A 15254-nucleotide genomic window follows, 5' to 3' on the forward strand; every position below is an offset into this window, starting at 1 on the left:
TCGGACCCCAGACACCGAGAGACCATTTTGGATGTAATATGCAAAGGCGAGGTTTATTACCGAGATCTATTATGGAGATCTCCGGGCCGACACGTATCCCACGCAGGAGACAGAGGTGTGACCCCGAGTGGCTGGGAGAAGGGTTTTTTAAAGGAAGAAGTCACAAGCTCCAGGAGATGGGGGTATGTCAAAAGGAAATACCAAAAATGTCACAAGGGGAAACTCTCAAAGTCACAGAATTGTTCTTAAGACTTTAGGGTTTAAATGAGGGAAAAGGTCAAGCTCTCTTTCTCCTGAGAACAGATCTCGATTGTCCTTTAGGGTAAATGTCTGCATCTGAAACACATCTGGTTAGGCTTTGAGGCCAGTTTCCTGGAATACTCTCTGCAGGACACAATGACTGGAGGGCACAAAGGAGACTGGGGCAGAACAAAACCCATTACTCATTTACTCAGTCTGGTGATAAGCAGGAGGGTCAGTGTCTCTGAACCAGTTCTCCTGCATTTTTAACAATCTGTCTTCCTGAGTCAGATCCTGTTGCTGAGTTTTGAGCTAATTTAAAACTCTATCTTTCAACAGGGCTAAAGAAAGTGACTACCTTTTAAAATTCCCCCCTCCAATTAGCAGTGGAGTTAGAATAAGGATTTGTTTTTCATCCTTGGTATTAAAAACTAAAGCTGCACAATGTTATCTTAATCGAATACACAATATGGAACTCTATGAAAATCCATTCATAATAAAATGCTAAACCTGCCCATTGGTCTCTTGAACTTCATCAAACCACTATTATACATAGGTCTCATTTTTCAAATACATGTTTTGTGAGATACCAGAGAAAATCTTGGCAGAGGAAACTTTCAAGAATGCAGCCTATTATTTAACCAACATAATAAGCCAAGTGTGGTCAATAGTTCTTCTAACGAAACTCTGGCATCTCAACCTTCAGAATACAAAGTTGAAGGTGCTTACAAAACAGAATACTTTTTAGTTATAATATGAGAAAATTGATGGCATAGGAATTTTTACAAGAGGAAAATCTTCTAGAGTAAAAGATAGTTTGGTATGGTATTACGAAAAATATCGAACCCTGTTAATTTGAAATAATAAATGTAGATTTCTGCTGATTGATGACCTTCATTTTGTTACCTTTTCCCCTGTTCTCTAAAATAAGTTAGGAATGAAGATTTGATCATTTAAGCCTATATAAGACAAGTGTGGCTTTCTACTTCCTAGATGTTCTACTCTTCTTAAGTAATTTACCCAGTTTGATGTTTTGGTACAATATATCTTTCAATTTAAAAGAATAGTATTGAATTTCATTACTGCTGTTTTTCAAATTGTGCTTTTTTCTATAAATTTCTGTCTCCAATGGCATACTTTCTAAGTCATTGAAATTTAATATCAAATTTTACTATTATTAAAAAATGCATATAAGGCACTGGGTGGTTTGTTTTGCAGCAGGATTGCAAGGGACAAGGCCACAGACCTCAAAGTTGCTTGAAGTTAGAAAGTGTTGCAGAGATTGACAGAACTAATTCTGAGTAGCTACTGTAGTCTTTCCTAATAGAATTCAATCTGAGGAAACATGACTAGGTCTGTTTTATGACTATTTGAGATCTTCATAAACAACCCAAAAACTCTAACTTTCATTTTACAGAATCAATTCAAAGCACAGTGCTATTGAGTTGGGCTTTTTGGTTTGCTTGTTTGTTTGTTTCTAATTGTAGTTATTTTCAGATTTGTGTTATTAAAAATGCTAATGTTGAGCAGGAGAGATGATTCAGGGTTAACAGCACTGTTTACACTTCAAGAGGCCCCTGGTTCATTTTCTACCACCTAACACAGTGCTTGAAACCAACTGTAAGTTTAGTCGCAGGGAACTTAGAGGACCAGACAGGCACAGGACAAATATACAAGCAAAGCACCCAAGAACATTTTGGACAAGTACTAATGATTTTCTGTAAAGGACTTGTTTTCAGTAAATTAAATATAGTTTAATACTTAAAGAAAGGAAGAAAAATCTTTTCTTCATTGTAAATAAAATAACCAAAAAGGTTTTACATTCACTTTGCATCCTGATTGCAGCCCCACTCCCTCCTCTAATCCCAGTCCCACCCTCGCAAACCTCTCTACCCGCTACTCCCTCCCATTCTCAGGGAAGGGGAAATGCCCATTGGGTACCAAAAATACGAACGCATCAAGAAGCATCAGGACTATGCACATCCTCTAATACTGAAGCCTGTCAAGGCAGTTCAGCTAGAGGAAATGGATCCAAAGTCAAATAATACAACTCATGCCTGGTATAGAGGTACATATACAACATTTGTGCTTTTAATTAATAACTATGATTTCTCCTCATATAAGCAAGAGTTATATAGAAATAATTTCATAATTTGGTTATAAGCTACAGCTGAACTATCTTTTATACATTGCTGCTTTTATGTCAGACCTCACTTGTCGATCTTTTTGTTTCTTTTTCCTTTTTTTTCTGTTTCAAAATCAGTTGTTACTTTTTGTTTTCTTTGAGTTTTTTTGTTTGTTTGCTTGATTTATTTTATTTATATACATTTCAAACGTTGTCTCTTTCCCTGTCTCCCCTCCACAAACCCCATCCCACCCCAGTCCCCTATACCCTGGCCTCAGTGGGATAGAATGTCCTTTATCCTGTAGAAAATTGATGCTCCAGTGAAGGGGGATGGTGGTGGAGGTGAGGTGGGGGTGGGTACATGGGTGGGAGAACACCCTTTCAGAAGCAAATGGAGTTTATTTCCTGCCTTCTACTCCTCCTAGGTTTATTTGTTTCTTTTTGTTCTAGAGCTTTTAGGTGCTGTCAAGCTGATGATATGTGCTCTCGCCTGTTTCTTTCTGCAGGCACTCAAAGATATGAGTTTTCCTCTTAGCACTGCTTTCATTGTACTCGTTAATTTTAATATTGTTCCTTAAGGAGCATTAAGTTCCAAGAGGCATTAACCTAAGGTACATGCATTTAATTTCGTTTTCAAAATAGCAAAATCATGTCTTAAAATATCAGTTCAAAATATGATTTAAAAAGTAAATCAATAAAGAGCAGTGTAAAAGTTCTTATTTGCACAAGAAAATAAAATAAAAATGATATTCATTTCCAGGTGTTTTGATGGACATGTGTTTTCAGAACTCTGTATGCTGTCCATCTGGAAATGTATATTAAAGCCTTTTACTAACTTCTGAAGCACAAGACTCCAGTGGACATTTTCCACATACTTGTTTGGCCACTGCTATTGTAGAACTAGAGTTTCATAAAGGTTACTCATTGTCAGAGCCCGAATGTGCAGAACTAGAGTTTCATAAAGGTTGCTCATTGTCAGAGTCCAGATGTGCAGGGCGGGACGTGCCTGAGGGAGAGCCAGAGATAGCCAAACCAGCTATCAGCCCCAAGGACACTGACCATCCGTAGCTACCCCATCCCCTTCCTTCACGCCCCCTGAGTGAGATGAGTCACCCTACCTGCCTGCCGAGCTGCTGGAGAGCACGTACTCCTTGCTGATGTAATTTCGCACCAAAAGTAACTGTGCACCATTTGAATTGACCAATCATGTGCAACCTCGTGAATGCCCCTTACCTCCCCTATATAAACCCCCGAGTTTGGAAGCTCGGGGTCGATTCCTCTGTCTCCTGTGTGAGATACGTGTCGACCCGGGATCCCGATAAACGTGGGATCTCGTTAATAAAGCTACCTCTTGCTGTTACATCAAGAATGGCTCCTCGTGAGCAGCTCTCTGCTCCCAGACCCGGTGAGAGAGAGACCCAACCGCCTGGTCAGGTGGGCACTCCTGAGGCTGCAGAGCGGAAGAGACCACCAACACTGCTCACCCCTGCCCACATCCCTGGCCCAAGAGGAAACTGTATAAGGCCTCTGGGCTCCCATGGGGGAGGGCCCAGGAGCGGCAGGACCCCTGCCAGAGACACCGCCGGACCCTGAAGGAAACAGACCGGATAAACAGTTCTCTGCACCCAAATCCCGTGGGAGGGAGTGCTAAACCTTCAGAGAGGCAGACAAGCCTGGGAAACCAGACGAGACTGCTCCCTGCACACACATCTCGGACGCCAGAAGAAAAAGCCAAAGACCATCTGGAACCCTGGTGCACTGAAGCTCCCGGAAGGGGCGGCACAGGTCTTCCTGGTTGCTGCCGCTGCAGAGAGCCCCTGGGCAGCACCCCGCGAGCAAACCTGAGCCTCGGGACCACAGGTAAGACCAAATTTTCTGCTGCAAGAAAGCTGCCTGGTGAACTCAAGACACAGGCCCACAGGAACAGCTGAAGACCTGTAGAGAGGAAAAACTACACGCCCGAAAGCAGAACACTCTGTCCCCATAACGGACTGAAAGAGAGGAAAACAGGTCTACAGCACTCCTGACACACAGGCTTATAGGACAGTCTAGCCACTGTCAGAAATAGCAGAACAAAGTAACACTAGAGATAATCTGATGGCGAGAGGCAAGCGCAGGAACCCAAGCAACAGAAACCAAGACTACATGCCATCATCGGAGCCCAATTCTCCCACCAAAACAAACATGGAATATCCAAACACACCAGAAAAGCAAGATCTAGTTTCAAAATCATATTTGATCATGATGCTGGAGGACATCAAGAAAGACATGAACACACTTAGGGAAGCACAGGAAAACATTAATAAACAAGTAAAAGCCTACAGAGAGGAATCGCAAAAATCCCTGAAAGAATTCCAGGAAAACACAATCAAACAGTTGAAGGAATTAAAAATGGAAATAGAAGCAATCAAGAAAGAACACATGGAAACAACCCTGGATATAGAAAACCAAAAGAAGAGACAAGGAGCTGTAGATACAAGCTTCACCAACAGAATACAAGAGATGGAAGAGAGAATCTCAGGAGCAGAAGATTCCATAGAAATCATTGACTCAACTGTCAAAGATAATGTAAAGCGGAAAAAGCTACTGGTCCAAAACATACAGGAAATCCAGGACTCAATGAGAAGATCAAACCTAAGGATAATAGGTATAGAAGAGAGTGAAGACTCCCAACTCAAAGGACCAGTAAATATGTTCAACAAAATCATAGAAGAAAACTTCCCTAACCTAAAAAAAGAGATACCCATAGACATACAAGAAGCCTACAGAACTCCAAATAGATTGGACCAGAAAAGAAACACCTCCCGTCACATAATTGTCAAAACACCAAACGCACAAAATAAAGAAAGAATATTAAAAGCAGTAAGGGAAAAAGGTCAAGTAACATATAAAGGGAGACCTATCAGAATCACACCAGACTTCTCGCCAGAAACTATGAAGGCCAGAAGATCCTGGACTGATGTTATACAGACCCTAAGAGAACACAAATGCCAGCCCAGGTTACTGTATCCAGCGAAACTCTCAATTAACATTGATGGAGAAACCAAGATATTCCATGACAAAACCAAATTTACACAATATCTTTCTACAAATCCAGCACTACAAAGGATAATAAATGGTAAAGCCCAACATAAGGAGGCAAGCTATACCCTAGAAGAAGCAAGAAACTAATCGTCTTGGCAACAAAACAAAGAGAATGAAAGCACACAAACATAACCTCACATCCAAATATGAATATAACGGGAAGCAATAATCACTATTCCTTAATATCTCTCAATATCAATGGCCTCAACTCCCCAATAAAAAGACATAGATTAACAAACTGGATATGCAACGAGGACCCTGCATTCTGCTGCCTACAGGAAACACACCTCAGAGACAAAGACAGACACTACCTCAGAGTGAAAGGCTGGAAAACAACTTTCCAAGCAAATGGTCAGAAGAAGCAAGCTGGAGTAGCCATTCTAATATCAAATAAAATCAATTTCCGACTAAAAGTCATCAAAAAAGATAAGGAAGGACACTTCATATTCATCAAAGGAAAAATCAACCAAGATGAACTCTCAATCCTAAATATCTATGCCCCAAATACAAGGGCACCTACATACGTAAAAGAAACCTTACTAAAGCTCAAAACACACATTGCACCTCACACAATAATAGTGGGAGATTTCAACACCCCACTCTCATCAATGGACAGATCATGGAAACAGAAATTAAACAGTGATGTAGACAGACTAAGAGAAGTCATGAGCCAAATGGACTTAACGGATATTTATAGAACATTCTATCCTAAAGCAAAAGGATATACCTTCTTCTCAGCTCCTCATGGTACTTTCTCCAAAATTGACCATATAATTGGTCAAAAAACGGGCCTCAACAGGTACAAAAAGATAGAAATAATCCCATGCGTGCTATCGGACCACCACGGCCTAAAACTGGTCTTCAATAACAATAAGGGAAGAATGCCCACATATACGTGGAAATTGAACAATGCTCTACTCAATGATAACCTGGTCAAGGAAGAAATAAAGAAAGAAATTAAAAACTTTTTAGAATTTAATGAAAATGAAGATACAACATACTCAAACTTATGGGACACAATGAAAGCTGTGCTAAGAGGAAAACTCATAGCGCTGAGTGCCTGCAGAAAGAAACAGGAAAGAGCATATGTCAGCAGCTTGACAGCACACCTAAAAGCTCTAGAACAAAAAGAAGCAAATACACCCAGGAGGAGTAGAAGGCAGGAAATAATCAAACTCAGAGCTGAAATCAACCAAGTAGAAACAAAAAGGACCATAGAAAGAATCAACAGAACCAAAAGTTGGTTCTTTGAGAAAATCAACAAGATAGATAAACCCTTAGCCAGACTAACGAGAGGACACAGAGAGTGTGTCCAAATTAACAAAATCAGAAATGAAAAGGGAGACATAACTACAGATTCGGAGGAAATTCAAAAAATCATCAGATCTTACTATAAAAACCTATATTCAACAAAATTTGAAAATCTTCAGGAAATGGACAATTTCCTAGACAGATACCAGGTATCGAAGTTAAATCAGGAACAGATAAACCAGTTAAACAACCCCATAACTCCTAAGGAAATAGAAGCAGTCATTAAAGGTCTCCCAACCAAAAAGAGCCCAGGTCCAGACGGGTTTAGTGCAGAATTCTATCAAACCTTCATAGAAGACCTCATACCAATATTATCCAAACTATTCCACAAAATTGAAACAGATGGAGCCCTACCGAATTCCTTCTATGAAGCCACAATTACTCTTATACCTAAACCACACAAAGACACAACAAAGAAAGAGAACTTCAGACCAATTTCCCTTATGAATATCGACGCAAAAATACTCAATAAAATTCTGGCAAACCGAATTCAAGAGCACATCAAAACAATCATCCACCATGATCAAGTAGGCTTCATCCCAGGCATGCAGGGATGGTTTAATATACGGAAAACCATCAACGTGATCCATTATATAAACAAACTGAAAGAACAGAACCACATGATCATTTCAATTGATGCTGAGAAAGCATTTGACAAAATTCAACACCCCTTGATGATAAAAGTCCTGGAAAGAATAGGAATTCAAGGCCCATACCTAAACATAGTAAAAGCCATATACAGCAAACCAGTTGCTCACATTAAACTAAATGGAGAGAAACTTGAAGCAATCCCACTAAAATCAGGGACTAGACAAGGCTGCCCACTCTCTCCCTACTTATTCAATATAGTTCTTGAAGTTCTAGCCAGAGCAATCAGACAACAAAAGGAGATCAAAGGGATACAGATCGGAAAAGAAGAGGTCAAAATATCACTATTTGCAGATGACATGATAGTATATTTAAGTGATCCCAAAAGTTCCACCAGAGAACTACTAAAGCTGATAAACAACTTCAGCAAAGTGGCTGGGTATAAAATTAACTCAAATAAATCAGTTGCCTTCCTCTATACAAAAGAGAAACAAGCCGAGAAAGAAATTAGGGAAACGACACCCTTCATAATAGACCCAAATAATATAAAGTACCTCGGTGTGACTTTAACCAAGCAAGTAAAAGATCTGTACAATAAGAACTTCAAGACACTGAGGAAAGAAATTGAAGAAGACCTCAGAAGATGGAAAGATCTCCCATGCTCATGGATTGGCAGGATTAATATAGTAAAAATGGCCATTTTACCAAAAGCAATCTACAGATTCAATGCAATCCCCATCAAAATACCAATCCAATTCATCAAAGAGTTAGACAGAACAATTTGCAAATTCATCTGGAATAACAAAAAACCCAGGATACCTAAAGCTATCCTCAACAATAAAAGGACTTCAGGGGGAATCACTATCCCTGAACTCAAGCAGTATTACAGAGCAATAGTGATAAAACCTGCATGGTATTGGTACAGAGACAGACAGATAGACCAATGGAATAGAATTGAAGACCCAGAAATGAACGCACACACCTATGGTCACTTGATTTTTGACAAAGGAGCCAAAACCATCCAATGGAAAAAAGATAGCATTTTCAGCAAATGGTGCTGGTTCAACTGGAGGTCAACATGTAGAAGAATGCAGATCGATCCATGCTTATCACCCTGTACAAAGCTTAAGTCCAAGTGGATCAAGGACCTCCACATCAAACCAGACACACTCAAACTAATAGAAGAAAAACTAGGGAAGCATCTGGAACACATGGGCACTGGAAAAAATTTCCTGAACAAAACACCAATGGCCTATGCTCTAAGATCAAGAATCGACAAATGGGATCTCATAAAACTGCAAAGCTTCTGTAAGGCAAAGGACACTGTGGTTAGGACAAAACGGCAACCAACAGATTGGGAAAAGATCTTTACCAATCCTACAACAGATAGAGGCCTTATATCCAAAATATACAAAGAACTCAAGAGGTTAGACCGCAGGGAAACAAATAACCCTATTAAAAAATGGGGTTCAGAGCTAAACAAAGAATTCACAGCTGAGGAATGCCGAATGGTTGAGAAACACCTAAAGAAATGTTCAACATCTTTAGTCATAAGGGAAATGCAAATCAAAACAACCCTGAGATTTCACCTCACACCAGTGCGATTGGCTAAGATCAAAAACTCAGGTGACAGCAGATGCTGGCGAGGATGTGGAGAAAGAGGAACACTCCTCCATTGTTGGTGGGATTGCAGACTGGTAAAACCATTCTGGAAATCAGTCTGGAGGTTCCTCAGAAAATTGGACATTGAACTGCCTGAGGATCCAGCTATACCTCTCTTGGGCATATACCCAAAAGATGCCTCAACATATAAAAGAGACACATGCTCCACTATGTTCATCGCAGCCTTATTTATAATAGCCAGAAACTGGAAAGAACCCAGATGCCCTTCAACAGAGGAATGGATACAGAAAATGTGGTACATCTACACAATGGAATATTACTCAGCTATCAAAAACAACGAGTTTATGAAATTTGTAGGCAAATGGTTGGAACTGGAAAATATCATCCTGAGTGAGCTAACCCAATCACAGAAAGACATACATGGTATGCACTCATTGATAAGTGGCTATTAGCCCAAATGCTTGAATTACCCTAGATCCCTAGAACAAACGAAACTCAAGACGGATGATCAAAATGTGAATGCTTCACTCCTTCTTTAAATGAGGAAAAAGAATACCCTTGGCAGGGAAGGGAGAGGCAAAGATTAAAACAGAGACTGAAGGAACACCTATTCAGAGCCTGCCCCACATGTGGCCCATACATATACAGCCACCCAATTAGACAAGATGGATGAAGCAAAGAAGTGCAGACCGACAGGAGCCGGATGTAGATCGCTCCTGAGAGACACAGCCAGAATACAGCAAATACAGAGGCGAATGCCAGCAGCAAACCACTGAACTGAGAATAGGACCCCCGTTGAAGGAATCAGAGAAAGAACTGGAAGATCTTGAAGGGGCTCGAGACCCCATATGTACAACAATGCCAAGCAACCAGAGCTTCCAGGGACTAAGCCACTACCTAAAGACTATACATGGACTGACCCTGGACTCTGACCCCATAGGTAGCAATGAATATCCTAGTAAGAGCACCAGTGGAAGGGGAAGCCCTGGGTCCTGCTAAGACTGAACCCCCAGTGAACTAGTCTATGGGGGGAGGGCGGCAATGGGGGGAGGGTTGGGAGGGGAACACCCATAAGGAAGGGGAGGGGGGAGAGGGATGTTTGCCCGGAAACCGGGAAAGGGAATAACACTCGAAATGTATATAAGAAATACTCAAGTTAATAAAAAAAAAAGATATTTTTAGGAACATTTAGAATCACACTTCTTTATTAAAATGCTTACTTACGTGTTTGGAAAAATGTTTTCACCATGAAAATTCTTTTAAAAAAATTAGTAAGCTTAGCTTTATCACTTCCACGGCATTAACTGCTGAACTTAAAACACACTTAACTAAAATACAGAGTAACTCAGAGAGGCTTTATGCACAAAAACATAGATTTGATACATATTAATGTAATGCAATTATTTTAGCAAGTATTGTCAACTAAGATCCTTTGGAATAGCATACATGCATATTTAAAATTCTTTACAGAAGAAATGCTATTAAAGAGAAGTTTTATGAAATTATCAATAGGCTTTAAAGGAAATCTTGGATACCTTTGAATATTCTCATTGGAGATTCATCAATGGAAATTGTGACTGCATCCAGCTCTGGAACATTTTGTGTTCCTAGGAGCATGTGCTAATGGAAAGGCTTACATTACCTTGTTGAATTCTGTGCATAGTGATGTATTCAGTGAGAATAAAGCAAGATGTTATCAATCTAAAAAAAAAAAAAAGAATGGCTCCTCGTGATTCCTGGGGGCACCCCACCCTGCGATCGGAGCGAGAGACGCGGCTCCCCGTTTTGGGGTACGCTCTTTCACTATGCTTAGGTAACTATGATTTTTCTTCCAACCTTACATGAAAGAGTCTATATTCAATTAAAATAAATTTGCTTTGGAAATCCATAGGGCTTACCATGATTGCTAACAGGTACCACTACTAAGTTTCCTAATGAATCCACCTTGTTTTTCAAAGCACTGAAAATCATTCTCAGTAAATCCCTTATTTTCAATTGGTTTTAAAACACAACTTTTTCTTTTCCCAGGCTAGTTTTCCAGAGCTCACCATTCATCTTCCTATCACTTCATCCACTTTCATTGTCTTTTGCTACAGTTTTTCTTAGCATTTTCCCATTAATTTTTTCCCAGAATATATTTTGATTATGTTTCCCCTTCCCATAGCTCCTCTCTGCCTCATTGTCTACCCAACTTAATGTTTTTGTCTCTCCAAAACAACAAACATAAAAATAACAAAAAGTAAACAAAACAAGTGTCAGAGCAAAGCAAAATGAAACAGAAAAGTCTTACACAGAAAAACAAAACAAAACAAAAAAGAACAACAACAAAAACCCATGGAGTTCATTTTGTTGTTGTTGTTGTTGTTGTTGTCATTGTTGTTGACCAGATATTCCTATGCATGGGACCTATCCTAGCATGTGCTTGATATACCAGGTGAAAACTCCACTGGAGAAAACTTCTTTTCCCCTTCCCAGTAGACATCAATTGCAAATAGCTCCTATCTTAATGAACCTAGTGTCTACTTCTCACTCTCTGTGTTGAGAGAGACTGTCAGACTTTAAACTGAATATGCTGCCACAGTCTCTGCAAGTTCATAAGTGCATTAAACTTGAAGTGTCTGGAAGACCCAGCTTCCTTGGAATTGTTCACTGTCACTGGAACTAAGATTTAACACCTTTGTTTTGTCATTCTCCCAGTTTTAGTGGAAACAATTTCAGTTTTCCCGTAGTCAGTAATTTTTGTTTTTAATTTGTCATATTTAGCCTTTTATTTTGTTATTTTATTTTGTTATTATGCTTTTTGTATTCCTAAATTCTTAGGAATTATGTTAATCATGAAAGGCTATTATATTTTCTCAGACTTGTCTGGTAGTTGTTGGAATAATCATGCAGTTTTTATTCTTTTTATGTGCTGAAATATGTTTACAGATTTGCACACTGCAATTTACATATTCCTGTAATAAAACAAATTGATCATGCCATATTATCTTTGCAAACTATTGCTACATTCAATTTTCAATGAGTTTATTAAGGATATTTGCTTCTATAATTAGCAACGATGTTGGTGAATAGTTCTGTCTTTCCTCATGTCTGTATCAAGTTTGGTTACCAGGGTAGTTTTGTCTTCATAGAGAAATTTCAGAAGTGTTTCTTTCCCCTCCATTGTATGACACAGTTTTTGGAGCACTACTATTAATTTATATTAATTAGTAGTATTAATTTATATTAATTTATATTTTCATGTGTGATATAATTTAACAGAGAATTAATTTATTTTCCTATGGTTTGGACTCACTACAGCTTCAATCTGTATTTGTTTTGAGGTTGTTTGCCTCCAAGTTTCTACTTGACTTCCTGTTCTGGCTTTTGCTAGCTTCCTCCCCAAGTTGCTTTTGACCTTGGTGATTTTCATTCAAAAGCAAACGAAGACAGTATCGCATATTTATTATCCATTCATCAGTTGATAGATAGACATATTAACTGTTTTTGTTTCCGGGCTATTGTGAACAAAGCTGAGAGCAGTATGGATAAGCAAGAATCTCTGTAGTGGATATATAGAGAACTTTGGGAATATGTCCAGGAGTGTTAGAAATATTTCTAGCTTTTTTATGAAATGTCACATTGATTTTAATTGTAGCTGAACCAGTGTGTATTTCACTAACAGCTAATACGTTTGCCTTTCCTATTCCAGCACTTGTTGCTGCTGTTGCTTTACATTTGAGTGTAATTGTGACTCATAGAAGGAATTCGGTAGTGCTCCAACTATTTCAATTTTGTGGAATAGTTTGGACAGTATTGGTATGAGGTCTTCTATGAAGGTCTGATAGAATTCTGTACTGAACCCATCTGAATGGGGCTTTTTTTGGTTGGGAGACCTTTAATGACTGCTTCTATTTCTATAGGAGTAAGGGCACTGTTTAGAAGGTTTATCTGATCCTAATTTAACTTTGATAACTGGTATCTGTCTAGAAGTTTGTCCATTTTATACAGATTTTCCAGTTTTGTTGAATATGGGCTTTGGTAGTAAGATCTGAAGATTTTTTTTTAATTTCCTCAGAATCTTTTGTTATGTCTCCCTTTTCATTTCTGATTATTCATTTGCATACTCTTCTGTGCCCTTTGGTAGTGTGGCTAAGGGTTTATCTATGTTGTTAATTTTCTCAAAGAACCAGCTCTGGGGTTTGCTAACTCTTTGTATAATTCTTTTTGTTTCTACTTGGTTGATTTCAGCCCTGAGATTGATTATTTTTCTGCCGTCTACTCTTCTTAGGTATATTTGCTTCTTTTTGTTCTAGAGCTTTTAGGTGTGCTGTCAAGCTGGTGACATATGCTCTTTCCTGTTTCTTTCTGCAGGCACTCAGAGCTATGAGTTTTCCTCTTAGCACTGCTTTGTGTCCCATAAGTTTGGATATGTTGTGCCTTCATTTTCATTAAATTCTAAAAAGTCTTTAATTTCTTTCTTTATTTCTTCCTTGATCAATTTATCATTCATTAGAGCATTGTTCAATTTCCATGTATATATGGGGTTTCTGTCATTTTTGTTGTTTTTGAAGACCAGGCTTAGTCCATGGTGATCTGATAGGATGCATGGGATTATTTCAATTTTCTTATATCTGTTGAGGCCTGTTTTGTGACGGATTATATGGTCAATTTTGGAGAAGGTACCATGAGGTACTGAGAAGAAGGTGTATTCTTTTGTTTTATGATGAAATGTTCTGTAAATATCTGTTAAATCCATTTGGTTCAGAACTTGTGTTGGTTTCTCTATATCTTTGTTTAGTTTCTGTTTCCATGATCTGTGCATTGATGAGAGTGGGATGTTGAAGACTCCCACTATTATCCTGTGAGGTGTAATGTATGCTTTGAGCTTTAGTAAGGTTTCTTTTATGAATGTAGGTGCCCTTGAATTTGGGGCATAGATATTCATGATTGAGAATTCGTCTTGGTGGATTTTTCCTTTGATGAATATCCTTCCTTAAAATTTTTGATAACTTTTGGTTGAAAATCAATTTTATTTGATATTAGAGTGGCTACTCTGGCTTGTTTTGGGGGAGCATTTGCTTGGAAAATTGTTTTCCAGCCTTTTCCTCTGAGGTAGTGTCTGTCTTCGTCACTGATGTATGTTTCCTATATGTAGGAAAATGCTGGATCCTCTTTAAATATCCAGTCTGTTAGTCTATCTCTTTATTGAGGAATTAAATCCATAGATGTTAAGAGATATTAAGGAATAGTGATTGTTATTTCCTGTTATTTTTGTTGTTAGAGGTGGAATTATATTTGTGTAGCTCTCTTCTTTTGGGTTTATTGCAAGAAGATTACTTTCTTGCTTTTTCTAGGGTGTTGGAGATTTCCATATATTATCCTTTGTAGGCCTGGCTTTATGGACAGATATTGTGTAAATTTGATTTTGTCATGGAATATTTTGGTTTCCCCATCTATGTTAATTGAGAGTTTTGCTGGATACAGTAACTTGGGCTGGCATTTGGGTTCTCTTAGGGTCTGTTTGACATCTGCCCAGGATCTTCTGGCTTTCATAGTCTTTGGTGAGAAGTCTGGTGTAATTCTGGTAGGTCTGCCTTTATATCTTACTTGACCTTTTTCCTGATAGTGCTTTTAATATTTTTCTTTGTTTTGTGTGTTTTGTGTTTTGACTATTATGTGACGGGAGGAATTTCTTTTCTGGTCCAATCTATTTGGAGTTCTGTAGGCTTCATGTATGTTTATGGGTATCTCTTTCTATAATGGGCATCTATAATTATGTTGAAGATATCACTGGACCTTTAAGTTAGGAGTCTTTGCTATCTTCTTTACCTCTATCCTTAGGTTTGACCTTCTCATTGTGTGCTGGATTTCCTGGATGTTTTGGGATAGGAACTTTTTGAGTTTTAAATTTTCTTTAATGGTTGTGTCAATGTTTTCTATGGTATCTTCTGCCCCTGAGATTCTCCCTTCTTTCTCTTGTATTCTGTTGGTGATGCTTGTATCTATGACTCCTGATCTATTTCCTAGGCGTTCTATCTCCAGGGTTGTCTTCCTTTGTGATTTCTTTATTGTTTCTATTTCCAGTTTTAGATTCTGGATGGTTTTGTTCAATTCCTTCACCTGTTTTGTTGTGTTTTCCTGTAATTCTTTTAAGGGATTTTTCTGTTTCCTCTTTAAGGGATTCTACTTGTTTATGTGTGTTGTTCTGTATTTCTTTAAGGGAGTTATTTATGTCCTTCTTAAAGTTCTCTATCATCATAAGATGTGATTTTAATTTTAAATCTTGCTTTTCCTGTGTATA

This window comes from Rattus norvegicus, chromosome X, assembly GCF_036323735.1.
Source record: "Rattus norvegicus strain BN/NHsdMcwi chromosome X, GRCr8, whole genome shotgun sequence".
Taxonomy (NCBI): domain Eukaryota; kingdom Metazoa; phylum Chordata; class Mammalia; order Rodentia; family Muridae; genus Rattus; species Rattus norvegicus.